The 16,690-nt window shown below is 41.5% G+C and overlaps 1 non-coding gene across 1 annotated transcript; it reads left to right on the forward strand.

Annotated features, from left to right (window-relative positions):
• Window positions 1–8,515: 8,515 nt before the first annotated feature.
• TRNAP-AGG (transfer RNA proline (anticodon AGG)) lies at window positions 8,516–8,587 on the forward strand. The gene has a single exon. It is a non-coding gene; the product is annotated as a tRNA-Pro (tRNA).
• The last annotated feature ends 8,103 nt before the right edge of the window (window positions 8,588–16,690 follow it).

The following is a 16,690-nucleotide window of genomic DNA, read 5'->3' on the forward strand; positions in this document are numbered from 1 at the left end:
CACATGAGAGTAAAAATTGCATCAACGAATGAGCTGATATAGTCACGAATCAGATATTTTTTAGATATTTCGTCGAAGACCTGTTCTTTAGACCTAAGGCCTTCTCGAACATTCATCTGTACCTTGAGCTTGAAATTACTGGATTACTTGAGAAAATTTGGGATATTCCCACGAATTAAAAAGTACATCGATTAACATGGACTTTCATTTTCTTCATCTGAAGACACTAACATTAGGCTACACTGCATTTATCGCGAATAATCCATTAACATGTGAAAAGCTCAGTTTCACGAAGATTTGTGCCATGCACAATTATTCCATATACTCTACACGTACAGTGTACCACAATGACGACCCTAACTTGTCGCATCCTAATCTCAAATATGTGTAGTCACGAAATATCAGGACCTACCATCGTCCTACAAATACATAATATCCACTTAAAAGTGTCTCGATGATTAATTACTCCAACTAATTATCACATGCTCCCAATGCACATGTTCACATTAAATTCGTACATAGAATTCGGACTCAATATCCCGATGACACGTTGTCTCAGACACGAGGTACAAGTAGAAGTTCCATTACAAGGAAAATATAGAAAATGTGGACGAAATATCCTACCATTAAATCTATCGGACATAAATTAATTCATATTCGTGACGAAATTTACTCAATAAGCAAAGATGGTGTCGATAACACATGGATAACTCTATCAGAACCCTCACTGTCAAATTCATGGCCACATGGTCATTAAGTAATCACATGTGTCAGTTTTACGACGTATTCGAGCAAATAAACAACCATAAAATGTGTCAAAATAGCTTACTAAGAAGAAAGAAAGAATAGAACAAAACTACATAGAACAGATATAAATGAGACGTAATCGACTTAACTTATAGAGAAATCTTCATGTCTGGAAGTCTGGGTTCTCAATCAGCCATGCCAGGACGAAAGAATCTGCATCCCGACGCCGCCAACGATGGTCAAAGGTTTAGAACTTCATGGTGAAGCACTGGTAATCCATGATGCGAAGTTCCGTCCTCTTCTGGAAATATTCACGTCCACGTCTTCCGCGTCCACTCGTAAGAAAGCTGAAACTTACACAAAATGCTTTAGAGTAGGCTCCAAACACACACGTAACTGTATTTTGGAAATGACACGTACTTAAGGGATTAATATCTGCACATTCGACGTCTGATCACAGCACTGTTCTAAATTGTATCCAATTTTCAGACGTGTAGAGCACAGGAGTGAAGCCAGTATTCACGACGTTCCACGCTGAGCGACTGAAGGTGATAGTCCAGGAACACGCCAGTGTGTGTGTGAGAATGAGTATTCGTATCACATGACTTAAATATCATGTCTGGTGCACATGCACGGAAGTAAAGTCAATTTAGACACTAAATTCTTCTACTGTACGAATCTACACTTCATCACCATTTTAGTCACAAGGTCGTGCAAATTATTTCAAAATTTCAGTTTTTAATTTATATCCTCTAAATGTGCTATTTTTTATCCAGTTTATTTTACTTTAACCCTTGAGCCTTCCGTAAATATGCACGTCGCCACCGAAGATATTACAAATATTTCATTCATATCGTTCCTCGCAATTACAGGTGACACGCGCTGGCCTTCTTCTTTCACTCGCCAACCTTCATTTTTTTTTTATTCCGTTAGCCAGCCGGCCGCTCTCCGCACAAAAAAACTCGTTCTCGCCCTTGTCCAAGGTCGCGCGCACCCCATCTCGCCGACAAGCGAACACAAGCCGCACCAACACCTGTTCACTCATCGATGGCCTCACGGTCACAATAGTGTGCTTTATTTTTACTAAACTAACTCAAGGCTTTTCTTAAATGAATGCACTGTACGATAAAAAATATGTGGGCACATAGAAAGTGCAATCGTACTGTCCTTGGGACACACCTTTCCGACACCTTTAACTCTGCTGCAAGTAGTTTATACCGAGTGTCTCAACATCCCTGGAGGAAAGGTAGCCATTTCTTCCTGAAGACCTGTAACCGCAGCAGTTCGTAAAGTGAGTCATCGGGGAGGCTTCTTCAATGGCATGCTGCAAATATATCCATAATTTCGACAGTGAAAATCTTACTAAAAGCTTCCAGAAGACTTTTCATTGTATATTCCTCCTGATGCTTTTAACCCTGGTTGAGATCTAACTATGTTGCACGTACCCCTACGACATGTGCTTCCGGTTTTCGCAACTTACACTGAGTGGCAAAAAGTCATGGAAAGACACTGAATGTGATGTTAATAATGAGTTACTCCTCCACAAGCCCTCAAAATCTCAGCAAAATGGCGAGTTATCGTCTCCACAAGGTGTTGAAATCGTTCTGGAAGATCTGGACCCACGCATCTTGCACTGCTATCCATAGTTGGTCTTTTGTAGTTGATGCGGTGTTCATGGAGCGTACACCAGCATTGATAGCATCCTATACATGCTAGATTGGAAAAGATCGGGGGATCTGGAGGGCCAATCCAAGGTCATAACTTCACTGGAGTGCTCCTCCAACCACCTGCGTGCCACCACAGAGCAGTGACATGGCGCATTGTCCTGTTGAAACATGGCGTCTCCATCAGGGTACTCTAGGGCCACAACTGGGTGCAGATCGTCTGAAGGAATGTCCACATAACGTACCCAATGCGCCGATGATCATCTCACGTTCAAAGTCGGTTAACTCACGACGTATTGTCATCTTCAGGACACTGGTGTCTGTGACTGACTGCTCAGCTACGCCGCAGCTAGCCGCAACGTTTAGGGGCCATACACGGCACAATTTCTAATGGGACACCCTTTCCCATGACTTTTGGCCACTCAGTGTATATTTTAATATTTCCATTTCCTTCCTTGGAAGTACATAACCTCATTTTCTGTTTCCTCTTCATCACCTTGAGCTTGTATGTTCACATGGTCATCAGCAGTTCTGATAAATCATCGTCATCTTGTTGTAATAGTTCTTCTTCTATAACACTATCATTCAGATTCCCCGACAAGATGGCACGTATGCAAATTCCATTCAATACAGCAACACACGATCACTCAGATTAGCCTCTACCTCTCAGGGAAAGCAAAAATCTAATGTAGTCAGGTGTTTTTCTTCCAATAAAAGTCGGTATTACGTAGAAGTTGTAGTACCGCCCTCACCAACAGGCAGGAGATATCAATGGGTGTTATTCTACTGTCGAATTCAAGTCGCTGTTCACCTTCCAAAATTTTGAAAATACTACATACCCTCAGGTCTAGGCCCTCCCCTACAAAGTGTCATATGGGCGCTCATGCTGCTTAGTACTACTAAGGGAAGGTCATTCTGTGTCTACTACATTTAGAACACACACAAACACAGCAATTATTTATGGAGTATTAAGAACAACAATGCTGGAATATACTACAAAACTTCGCAGACGACAAACTAGAATATCAAGAAGGAACACGGGCATTTGTGAGAATTTATCCAACATTCTTCAAAGTGTGGACACAAAATGACACCCGCGCCTTAGTGTTTCTAGGATTAAGATGAGGAAAAGCTGTGGTATTGCTGTAGCATTTATTAAGTCAGGCGGTGTCGTCACTGGCGTAATCTGTCACTGAAGTGTCATTTGTAACATCTCTATCTTTTCCAACGACCTTTAGCACCTTTTAAACTATTCCAGTGCTTCTATTTTTGATGGTTTTGTCAGTGTAGTAAGGATACAGCTTCTGAAGGTCGTTTGCTAGGTCCTGTAGGTCTTGGTATAGTTAGATGCAATAGTTGTTGTGTTTGTACTATATGCGAACCTTTTCTTGAGCCCTGAGCTCTCTAGTGCTGAATAGGTAGACCTCGGTTATCTTCGACATCCATATTGGCAACCTTTGAAACACAAACTATGAATCGCTTGTGCATCGCTGTGCGACATCTGGCGTACACTTTACGAACTAGTACTGATGTTTACACAGCAAAGTCAAAGTATATAATTCATGCTAGGAACAAGATTCGCATCGAGAAATGTTATATAATGTTAAAAAATGTATGTGTGACACAGTTGTTGGCGTAAGATAATACATGTTTAGAAAATTCATATCGATCGATCATGTTATCGATTCAATTCAGATTTCATTTCCATCCAGTTGGCAGTATTACCGGAACCGGCAGCGCTCCCTCCTTACTCCTCACCCCGTAAAAGTCGGGCTCAAGAAAAGGTTCGCGTATAGTAACCACAACAGTGATTTGAAAGAGCTTTGAAGTTGTAAGCAACTAAGGGGGAAGGAGATTGGTTCAGTTTCCATAATTTGTTTAATTGGTTTGAGCATGTCACCTACCGGTATGTTTTGCATTTCTGTGTTTTGATTTCTTAACAGGACGAATGGACCTATCGTTCTTAACATGTTCCCGGGTATCAGATTCAGTAGACACATTAGATTCGCCATTATTTAGGACATTTATATTGGCTATTTCACTAATGGCTAGTGATATTGGCCTTTTAGCTCCATGAGGTTTCCTTTTTGCGAGAGTCTGAGAAATTTGTAAAAATGGAGTAGGAATGAGCTAATTGGAAACTTCCGATGGAAAAGATGGAACTTGAGAGTTTGGCTTATTAATGGCCGACAGGCTATTTCTGTGGTAAATAGTTGAGAAAACAGCTCCTATTTGTGGGGGAACAGGATTAATATTGTTCCGAGGCCTAGTTTCTGGTTTTCTTGCTTCACTAATTGCAGGGAAATCAGATATTTGAGGCTTACTGGACGGAAGATCATCGTGATTAACTGAAGATTAATTACCAGTTACTGGATCAGTGTTAGGGCATTGTCTAGATAAATGTCGCTCAGTTTTGCACAGAGAACAGTTGGGTGAGTCCAAAAATTAGTATATTCAGTAATTCGTTCCATCATACTCATCGTGTAAAGCCTTTAAGTAGCTTATCAAAGACCTCAGTTTGAATGTACATTTGTCTTCGAAAGTTGAGTACCAGTATGTGTGAGAACCCAGGAATTGATAATCCTGCTCTAACTGGAAAGGAATCTTTGACATTAGTTTAATGCCTAATTTTTTAGTTCTTCTCGGTTACCTAATTAGGAATCACAGGACAAACATGTGATATTATGGCCGTCTTGTTTCTTGTAATAAGGGGCCTTATTTTTAATGAAACGTTATTTATACCTATTTTTGAGTGCCTAGTAGTTAGTTCTTTAACACATTTCTCACTAGAGAGAAAAATAAAGATTCATCTATCTTATATACGGTACGTGATACAATGTTATTAGGGTTTATTAGTTTTCTTACTGCTATTACATAATCTGTGATACTAATTCCATCATGGGATTCAATAATAACTGCTTGCTCTTTGACGGGGTATGGTTATATTTCTGCAGAATAATTTAACCTTGAAGGAAAAACGGATTCAATGTTCGTTGGGTTACTTGATAATCCTTGTCATATATGGACATAATCGGAATTGGAATTGTTAACGTTATTCTGCGTATTCATTGCGTTACTGTTTTTTTATTTGCTTTACGTCGCACTGACACAGATAGGTCTTATAGCGAAGATGGGATAGGAAAGGCCTAGGAATGGGAAGGAAGCGACCGTGGCCTTAATTAAGGTAAGCCCCAGCATTTTCCTGGTGTGAAAATGGGAAACCACGAAAAACCATCTTAAGGGCTGCAGACAGTGGGATTCAAACCCACTATCTCCCGGATGCAAGCTCACAGCTCCGCGCCCCTAACCGCACGGCCAGCTCGTTCGGTTATTGCGTTACTTGGAACTTGAATATCTAAATTAGTGATGGCAGTGTTTTCCTTATTTTCTTTATTTCTTCTTTTTTAATCCGTTTACCCTGCAGGGTTGGGTTTTTCCTCGGACTCAGCGAGGGACTCCACCTCTACCGCCTTAAGGCCAGTGTCCTGGAGCGTGAGACTTTGGGTCGGGGGAAATAACTGGAGAGGAGGACCAGTACCTCGTCCAGGCGGACTCACCTGCTATGCTAAACAGGGACCTTATTTGGGGATGGTAAGCTGGTAAGGGATAGACAAGGAAGAGGAAAAGAAGCGGCCGTGGTCTTAAGTTAGATACTATCCCGGCATTTGCCTGGAGGAAAAGTGGGAAAGCACGGAAAACCACTTCGAGGATGGCTGAGGAAGAAATCGAAACCCCCTCTATTCAGTTGACCTCCCGAGGCTGCGTGGACCCCGTTTTCATCATTCTTTGGGTTCACTGTACGTTGCCAACCTCTGTTACTAGAACAGTAATATGTACCACACCAAGGTTCCCTTGTGTCGCACCATTCTATCATCACCTTCATGGAATATGTCAACGACACATCAGTCTGTGTTTATGTTCCCGACTATGACGTAATATTCGCTTCTCTTAGAGAGATGGTTCTATTTGACCATCAATATCGACGAAGCATTTCTCTCTTTCAATTTCCGTATCTTTTACTCCCGGGTAGAGAGTCAACAACAATTATGGCTGGTGAAAAGATGGATACGTTAAACGGCGGCATGTATATGCTTAATTTTAAATAGTATTGTATGTGGATTTTCTATCCACCTTATGCAACTCCCTGAATTGGGGTAATGTTGATTGTTACCCAATCTGCAGATTTCATTCTAAAAAGGTTAAAGGCATTTATTTACGTTTTTCTTTTGGGTTTGTTATAGTTATTGTGATCTTGTGTTCTGAGATTCTATTCTGATAGCTGGGGATGCAGTCTCTATGGAGCTATTGTTGTAGTGGCCCGCGTCTTTTCAATGGACGTGGCTGTTGAGGTCTAACATTGCCGTATACTCCATCACGCATCTTTCTGAGTTATATTTATGTGTTCTTTGCGCGTGTCCTACTTTTTACAGCGAGAAACAGAATGCTTCGTATTTTGACTTAATGTACCGAGAAAAGGTTCGTTTTATCACTGATGTAATTCTCACTCATCGGAACGCTTTCATGACAACTCTGTTAGTGTTTGTAAAAGATAATGTTTTCTAATTGTCTACGCACATGGTATTCCTTGGACAGAACATGTAAGTTATTTGTATCTCCAGCTTTTGTTCATTAATTCATTTAATTTTATTTTTACGTTAATAAACCCTTTTATTGGATCCCTTTTCTTTTATTTGGGGGTTTTGCCTCTATTACTTCTTCCCCGTAATTTAAGAGGCACGAGTTTAGCTCCAGGCAGTTTTCAGCCTGTTCCTACCGAGTCCACGAGGTAAGTATTCATGTTGAGGTGAATATATTTTTACTGATCGGTGTGGGTTAGCGGATAATATTCTAGGATACCCTCTGAGGTTAACTGTAAAATTGTTAACAAGCACACTAAATACGGAGAAACAAAATGCTAGGATCTTTGCTTACAGTTTACTGAAGAGTACTACACCTTCGGTAACAGATACAAGGGCTGGAAAGAGTATATTACTTAAAATCACTGAATCACGGACTATAATGTTCTCCAGTCTTTCGTCACGCCCAAACATTTCCACACGACTGGCGAATAGTATTGCACGAGTTATCACTCCAAATCACTCATTTTTTTTGATGTTATATCATACGTCCGCCTCCGTGGTGTAATGGTTAGTGCTACAACCCCCCCGGAGGCCCGGGTTCTATTCCCGGCTCTGCCACGAAATTTGAAAAGTGGTACGAGGGCTGGAACGGGGTCCACTCAGCCTCGAGAGGTCAACTGAGTAGTGGAAGGACGGGGGGGGGGGGGGGTCGATTCCCTCCTCAACCATTCTCGAAGTGGTTGACCTTGGTTTTCCACTTCTCCAAGAAAATGTCGCGATGGTACCTAACCTGAGGCCACGGCCGCTTCCTTCCCTCTTCCTTGTATATCCCTTCCAATCTTCCTCTCCCTCTACAAGGCTCCTGTTCAGCACAGCAGGTGAGGCAGCCTGGGCGAGGTACTGGTCCTCCTTCCGAGTTGTATCCCCGACCCAAAGTCTCACGCTCCAGAACACTGCTTTTGAGACGGTAGAGGTGGGATCCCTCGCGGAGTCCAAGGGAAAAAAACCAACCTTGGAGGGTAAACGGATTAAGAAAGGAAGAAAGAAAAACAACCAACATCGAATCGACTGTCGTAGTCATTGTAGTCTTCATCATCATTTCATCCTCAACACGATGCGCAGGTCGCCTACGGGAGTCAAATCGAAAGATCTGCACCTGGCGAGCCGAACTGTCCTCGGACACTCCCGGCACTAAAAGCCATACGCCATTTCATTTTCCCCAGACCTAGTCATTCTGCTAGCACTTGTTAAGTTGTTATTAATCAACAACACACGGCGAGGATTACAAAAGCATTTTTTATTCCCCTCTCTAAACTGTTGAATGACTCCCGGTGCGAGGTGGATTAATGCTAGTGGCACAGGCGAACGTTGTCTGGTCAAGTGCCTGGCAAGTAACCAGCTCTGCCATCTAGCGCAGCTTCCAATACTTCAATCACCTCGTTACGTAGCATGGCACGCCCACTGGCCGTGCGACGCACTTTCACCGTTTCTTCTGACACGATGATTGCAGCAACGCATACGTGTGGCTCGTTGGTCTAGGGGTATGATTCTCGCTTAGGGTGCGAGAGGTCCCGGGTTCAAATCCCGGACGAGCCCTGTATTTTTATAATTGAACAACAAATGTACTCGCTTCCTTGAAGCTGTGAACGACCTGGTTTTGGGTTGCTGATGCAAGAGAAAAATGAAAATATAAAAGAAACGTATTCTTCTGGCATTATTCCCAATTTCTTGAGGACAGCATTTCGAGTCGATTTGGCCCAGTTTTACGACTGGTTGCCTTTCCTGACGCCAGCTTTATATGTTTCGGGGGGGGGGGCTGTATTCAATATTGCATGCTTCTGTGGTGGTTGGTAGAGTAGGATGTTGTGTGTATTGGAACGAACACAAACACTCAGTTCACGAGTCAGAGGAATTAGCCATACGCAGTTAAAATCACCAGCCCGGCCAAGAATCGAACCCGTAGTCCTCTGAACTGAAAGTCACTGCGCTGACCACTCAGCCAAGGAGAAACGTACACGAAACTATTTTAATCATTTGTTTACATGTTTTACACTGTTTCACGCAATGGGAAGGGCCACTCGTTGGGTTACCTCCATTCTCTCGCCTGATTATATGTTGGAGGGAGGTGCAACAACACATAGTACTCTGCATGCTTTATATCAGTAGTTGTAGTCGTGGTCAGTAGTACAGAAAATTGTCCAGATATTTCTGATCGAATTGTGCATTTTTATACAGAAGGAATTTGTGCGAAGTTCTCGGTAACTTCTACGGACATCTATATAAATAAAATCGCAACGACCGTGTGTCTGTACATTGACTATTTTGGCGAAATTTCCGCACAGTTATCCGTTTCAGGTTTAATAATGGCCATCTGCATATTATTTAGCTTTGGTGTCTGCCTGTTTGTTTGTCTGTTTGTTTTTCTGAGTTCTTATAACTTGAAAACTATTGGATATATTCCCACCAAACTTGATATTTAGAATCCACCTGTCCTTAGGTAGGTTTTAGGGCCAATACTATTTCTGAGTACCTAAATTTACTGGAGGTTTAACCGAAACCATGATTTTGCACTCCCACAAAATATGAGCATCCAAATTTAATGGAAATCTACCATCCTCAATGGAAATCAATTTCTAAAACGTTTTTCTCATGTGCTTCATTTCGATAGGAGGATTAATCATCATCATCATCATCATCTGTTTACCCTCCAGGTTCGGTTTTTCCCTCGGACTTAGCGAGGGATCCCATCTCTACCGCCGCAAGGGCAGTGTCCTGGAGCTTCAGACTCTTGGTCGGGGGATACAACTGGGGAGTATGATAGGAGGATTAATAAGGGAGATATCATTAACAGACGGTTTTTCAGGACAAGTCCCAACGGACTTAACTCAAAAGCGGGTGCGTGTAAAGCGTATTTCTTATAAATTGAAAAACTATTGAAGATATTTCAACCAAAAATGTTATTTAACATCCACTTGTCCAAAGGTAGGTTTTAAGGTCCATACCATTTCAAATTCACTGGGGGTTTATAGGGAACCGAAATAGTGATTTTCTTTCTTTCTTTCTTAATCTGTTTATTGTCCAGGGTCGGCTTTTCCCTCGGACTTAGCGAGGGATCCCACCTCTACAGCCTCAAGGGCAGTGTCCTGGAGCTTCAGACACCGGATCGGGGGATACAACTGCTATACTGCACAGGGGCCTTGGTGGGGGATGGGAAGATTGGAAGGGATAGACAAGGAAGAGGGAAGGAAGCGGCCGTGGCCTAAAGTTAGGTACCATCTCGGCATTTTCCTGGAGGAGAAGTGGGAAACCACGGAAAACCACTTCCAGGATGGCTGAGGTGGGAATCGAACCCACCTCTACTCAGTTGACCTCCCGAGGCTGAGTGGACCCCGTTCCAGTCCTCGTACCACTTTTCAAATTTCGTGGCAGAGCCGGGAATCGAACCCGGGCCTCCGGGGGTGGCAGCTAATCACACTAACCACTACACCACAGAGGCGGACCAATAGTGATTTTACTCTCCTGTAATATATACTGTACAAGACCAACCTGACTAGAAATCGACCAGCCTTGATGGAAATCTATTTATAAAACTTTTTCTCATGTGCATTTTTTCGACAGGAGGATTAATGAGGGAGATATCATGAACGGTCGGTTTTGCAGGCCAAGTCCAGCGGACATCGCCCAAAAAGTGTACGTGGAACAGATTCCTTATCTATATAAATAAAATCGTAACGTCCGTGGGTCTGTACAGTACATTGACTATTTTGGCGACATTTTCGTACAGCTATCAGTTTAAGGTTGTGCCCGTTCGCATCTCGTAGACCAGTTACAAAATGGCGGCGTAGGAAGGTATGGCCCATGCGATCTACTAAGGCAATGAACTTCTTATTAATACAGCATATAGGAGGCTATGTACGTCACGGAACGGACTGATTTGGAAGACACTGCAGAACAGTAGAGGCTCATTTTGAATTGTTTTAAAAAAAATATAGCAGCGGAAGGATTGTTTAAGAATATACTCTAAAAATTACATCCGCAGAAGTAAGACGCAGATACGAGCGAAGCTTCACTACTGAAGAATTTCCTAAACTACTGAGGAGGATATTAACTATTACAATCGGCGATAACATACGATAAATTAATTCACCGGCGTATGCTAAGAAAAGAGACGAAAATTATATAAATAAATAACTTGTGGTGAGATACGACTGACTTTGATTCGTGAGCAGCCACTCTACGATTGAAGAAAAAGGCACTCACCATATAGCAGAACTAATATTTTCATACGAGAAGATAGTTACCCCTGCGGTAGTAAACTTAATATCTAATTACGGAGAAATAATTCCAACCGAGGAAAACTTCGTCGTTTACAATAAGTAATAGAAATATGGAATATATCATGACTGATTGCTCAGTAAAAGGAATTTTCTTCGTTGTCTGCAGATTCGAAATGATGACTGTCTGCTAAATCTACATGATGGACTGAACTGGGGATATGCACCGTCGAGCCAGAGGACCAGCTGATGATGATTGGACCGGCCAACCAGTGGACATGATGATGAGGATGAGCACCGGCCAGCCAAAAGACCGGACGACGAGGAGTGGACCGGTGAGCCATGTGACCAGCTGATGACCAGGAACATGCTATCCAACCAGAGATCCAGATCCGATCGGAGGGTCTAACTACAACCGAGGAATGGAGCAACAACCAGACCAAACGTAGCAACTGACGAGCATTTCTTTAGTAGAGTAGTTTCTTGTAATCTACACCCTCAATCTAACTCGGCATGTGCTGAATATTTGGTGATATTTATGAATTAATTAAGAACGTGTGTGAAATATAAAGTGAAGTGTGAGATATTTAAGGCTATAAGATAAGATGGAAGTGTAGATTTAGAATTCTATTATGACATATACAGGCTACCGCACTTGCATACATACAGTAGAAACTAGCTTGGATAAAAGAAAGAAGTGTTACTTGTGAAGACCTAGTAGCAATGAGTCTATTTAACTAGTGAAATTTCGATTAATCTCGCTTACCTGTACATAGATTACGTCACGAATTACCTGCGCGATATAGATGAATATTGTCAAGTTACGTATTCCTTTCTTCATAGAAAGAGGGCATTGAACTCGAACTGCAGTTTTTAAGATAAAGGTTACTAAATGCGTATTTTACAAGGCAATTCTAGAATGTTTGGCATATAGTTTTGGGTGTAATTGGCTATATGCATACGGCAATATGTATGCCGGTGTTATGTTAATGTATGTTGGAATGGCGTTGAAATGTGATTATTTATTGGAGTATATTGATGAATAGTTGAAGTATAGAGGTTTGTTTATATTCTACGGAAAGAGTAAGAATTGCTATTCGCCAAGGAAACGTTGTATTAGAATTACGAGGTGAGTTACTATGCCATATTGGAAAGAATATGTCAAAGTGTGAACATCGCGCAGATGACCATTTTAAGCTAAGATTGACATGTATTATGGTAGAATTGTGTATCGTGACAGTTGTATTTATCTGATATTGGTAAATGGCAGGTACCAAGTATAAGAGAGTACTTTAATACACGGTTCACTAGGCTCATGACTTAGTATACATCTGATATTCTTTGGTGCGGTGACGTTACAGTATAATACGTAATAATTTCATTCTATACTGTCCATACGAGTTGAGTAGCTCGTATACATATGAGATATTGAAAAAGAGCAGTTTGCTAAAGCATATTGAGCCGTTGATAGAGGAGTGTGTGGATTGGAAACTACTTGAATAGTTAGATAGATGTTTATTTCTTTTCATGCAGCAATGATTTCAATTGAAGTATTTTAAATATGAAGAATATGATAATGGTTAGTTAGGAGCCATATGTCGTAGGCTTTAGGGAGGTATTGTCTTAGCCCGTAAGTTGTTATTTGTGCGTACTCGAGATATGTGACCAAATATTCAGAGTTCAAATTTATGAATGGAAAAGTTGGAGAGCACTTTTACGATTTAATACTCGCGCATGAGTTTGTTTGGGAAATACTTACGTGAAGATATGAGCAGATTTTCATTTACAATCTGACTTTTTCCCATTTAATTTTATTACGTTTCAAGTTAGCAAACCATTCATTTTATCTCAGCGAGATGACTTAAATGTTGTGAGAATAATTTAAATAATTAGCGTGTCAGTATTCACAACGAGTATTTTTATTGATACCGTGATTGCTCAGTAATCTCTTGAATATAATTGGAGAAAATGAATTACTTTTCGGAACATGGCTACGAATATTGAAGTAAATATTAATATGAATTTGAACATTAAATAAGAAAGAATGTAAATATTTTAAGGCTTAATTGTTTTATTTTTATTTGAGCCAGCGCTGACTCTAATCCTTCATGCTTAAATATTACTCAGATAATACTTCCCAGTTTTCACTTTATCTTACATTGAACATTATTTATTCAATAAATAATCTTATATTTTTCTTTTAGTAAGTGACTGTGTCTCAATTTCTGTTTGGGTAACGGCTAGTTGGTAAGTTAGTTAATAAGTTTTGTAGATATTAAGCAATTGATTAGTTCCACAAATGGAAAGAGATTCCTTTTGAACTTATCGGCCACAGGTTCTTACTTGAGCGTGTAGGTACTCCCGTGACGCGTATCCCAGCGGATTGATTCTCATCCGAAACCACGTAAAATAATTAACTATATAAAATCACAGATTTTATGAGCGGAAATTGGAATACCCTGAGAAGAAATCGAGCTACCGGGATAACTTGGCACTGATCGCTACATGGGCGTGTGCAAGGTGTAATAATGACCATCTGCGTATTTTTTAGCTTTAGTTACCTGAAAGTCCTATTTTTTTACCCCCCTCCACAAAATTCTAGATTGCGGCACACTTTGCCAGACGAGCTAAAAATTAAAATTTGGCAAAATTGTACGTTTTAGCCGGTAACCGACGGAAAACTTCCAAGATCTTTAAATTTTTAACTTTTTATCCCCGCAGAATATCGAAATATAGAGGCAATTTTAATGTCGGTGCAGACCTTCGCTTCGAGGTATTTCGTGGCTAAACGGTAAGACCTATCAAAAACGGATGGCACAATCTCAGTTCAATTCGGCGTGATCTACAACTTTGGTCCTATGACTTTCTGTCATCTCTCTCTCCCTTATACGTTAGCTTTGGCTGTATTTCTCGATTGTACGTAAATTTTGTGCTTTTTACACGTATATTTCATAGTTTGACACACTTATAGGAAAGATAGAGCCATCGAATTTTGCACGCACAATGACACGTCTAATGGCTATATGCGAGCCAAATTTCATGATTCTAACTTCCACATAAGTATGCGTAAATTAATGTAAAGTGTTAAAATGGTACTCAAATTTCACCCCATTCAAATATCCTAACTGAATCGAGATACGAGAAAATGTTTAAGACCAAACATGTAGGGCGATAGGGGCTGCCTGGCCGAGGCGGTAAAGGCGTGCTCGGTTCATTCGGAAGGATGTGAGTTCGAGTCCCCGTCAGGAAGTCTTAAAATTTAAGAAATGAGATTTCCACTTCCGGAGGAGCATATGGCCGTGAGGTTCACTCAGCCTAAACCCAAAATGAGTACCAGGTTAATTTCTGGGGGCAAACGCGGCCGGGCGTAGTGCTGACCACTCTACCGCATCAAGTAACGAGGTTACGGATGGTGAAAATCTTTACCTTCCACCCCTCCAAGGGCCTTCATGGCCTGTACGGAGATAACATTTTGACTTGTAGAGCGATAAAAGGGGCGTCATGATGTGCCGTTTAGGAGCAGTAAATCTCGAAATGAAGGTATGCAATACTGTAAACATGAACATACTTTCGTATGTCGATTTATATAGTCATTGATGTCAATTCGTAGCGCTCGAGAAAGGATGTGTCTGCTATTGTAATCAGTACTCCCCACATCGACTTTGACTGGCAGTAGGAATAGGGTCCTTCTCCAACTCCTCTGTAGGCAATGGAACCTTCTATTTTAATGTAAACTTCCCAACTCGATTGTGAATGGCAGTAGGCATTAGTAAGGAGGGCCTACCATTGTAATGAATAATTCCCTTCTCGATTCGACTTGCAGAACGTAAGTAAGCATGCAGTTTTGTTCAAAACTTCCATACCCGATTGTGTTTACCTGTAGGCGAGGTTACCTGCCATTATAAACAAATGTACCCATCTAAAATGTGACTGGCATTAGGCATAGTGGCCTGCTATTTTAATGGGAACTCAACCAGCTCGGTGTGACTGGCAGTAAGAAAAGGGGGCTGTCATTATGATAGCAGCACAACTCAATTTTGACTGGCAGTAGGGAAGTTGCCTGCCATTATAATAAAAACTCGTCAAATATAATATGTCTGGAAGTAGGAAAGGGGGCCTGCAATTGTAACGAAAACTCCCCAAATCGATTGTGACCGCGCAGTAGGCAATGGGGCCTGCTATTATAATGTAAACTTTCCAACTCGATTGTGAATGGCAGTAGACAAGTGAGCCTGTCGTTATCATAACAACACCGCAACTCACACCTTACATCGGAAACAACGTATGGGGACCTCCCCACGCTGCTTCTCGGATAACGCCAAGAGACGTGCAATTAAGAAAAAATCTTATTCCCTGCATGTATAACAGTAATTTACTTCGATATCCGTACACAGTGTAGAATACCGTAGCGAAGCACGGGTACATTTGCTAGTAACTACATACATTTGAGAGTAAGTTTACTAGGCTCTCTTGGAATTAGGAACGGAGAGGCTAGGGTTCGTAACTGAATCAAGAAGAGGTACAGTATATCGATATCGATATAGTTTATTTTATGAGGAGCGCATTGACTAAGATCAGTTTTTCTTGAAATGTAGGAATCAGATGTTCGATCAGGCTGGTGACCACGGTACTCCTCACGAGACATAATAGCTACGTGATTGGGGATGAACCCTGTGGTGCATTGGTTAGTGTGAGTAGCTGCCACTTCCCGGAGGCCCGGGTTCAATTCCCGGCTCTGCCACGAAATTTGAAAAGTGGTACGAGGTCTGGAACGGGGTCCACTCAGCCTCGAGAGGTCAACTGAGTGGAAGGGGTTCAATATCCTTCTCAGCCAAACTCGAATTGGTTTTCCGTGCTTTCCCACTTTTCCTCCAGGCAAATGCCGGGATGGTACAAAACTTAAGGCCACGGCCGCTTCCTTCCCTTTTCCTTGTCTAAACCTTCCAATCTTGCCATTCTCTTCACAACGACCCTGTTCAGCACAGCAGGTGAGGCCACCTGGGCGAGGTACTGATTCTCCTTCCCAATCGTATCCTCCGGTCCAAAGTCTCACGCTCCAGGACCTGCCCTTGAGACCGTAGAAGTGGTGTCTCTCACTGAGTCCAAGGGGAAAACCAACCCTGTACGGTGAAAGGATTAAGGAAGAAAGAAGGTTGGAGATGAACGTTTTCATGACAGCTCTTTAAAGGCAACCACCTTCACTAAATCTTCTTTTCAAGGTGTGTACTGAAGATAAATTCGTGTATATTGAGGAGACACCACAGAAATGTTGCAATCATATTACGTGAAATTCCGATAGTCCATTTTTTTCAGAAGACAAGACATTTCTCGTCCTCTAGCAGGCTGTTGAAAGAACCATGTTACCACGTTTGTGCCACATACGCTTTACACTATTATAGTGCCAATTGAACTACAATCTATTAGC

This window comes from Anabrus simplex, chromosome 1 (assembly GCF_040414725.1).
Source record: "Anabrus simplex isolate iqAnaSimp1 chromosome 1, ASM4041472v1, whole genome shotgun sequence".
Taxonomy (NCBI): Eukaryota; Metazoa; Arthropoda; class Insecta; order Orthoptera; family Tettigoniidae; genus Anabrus; species Anabrus simplex.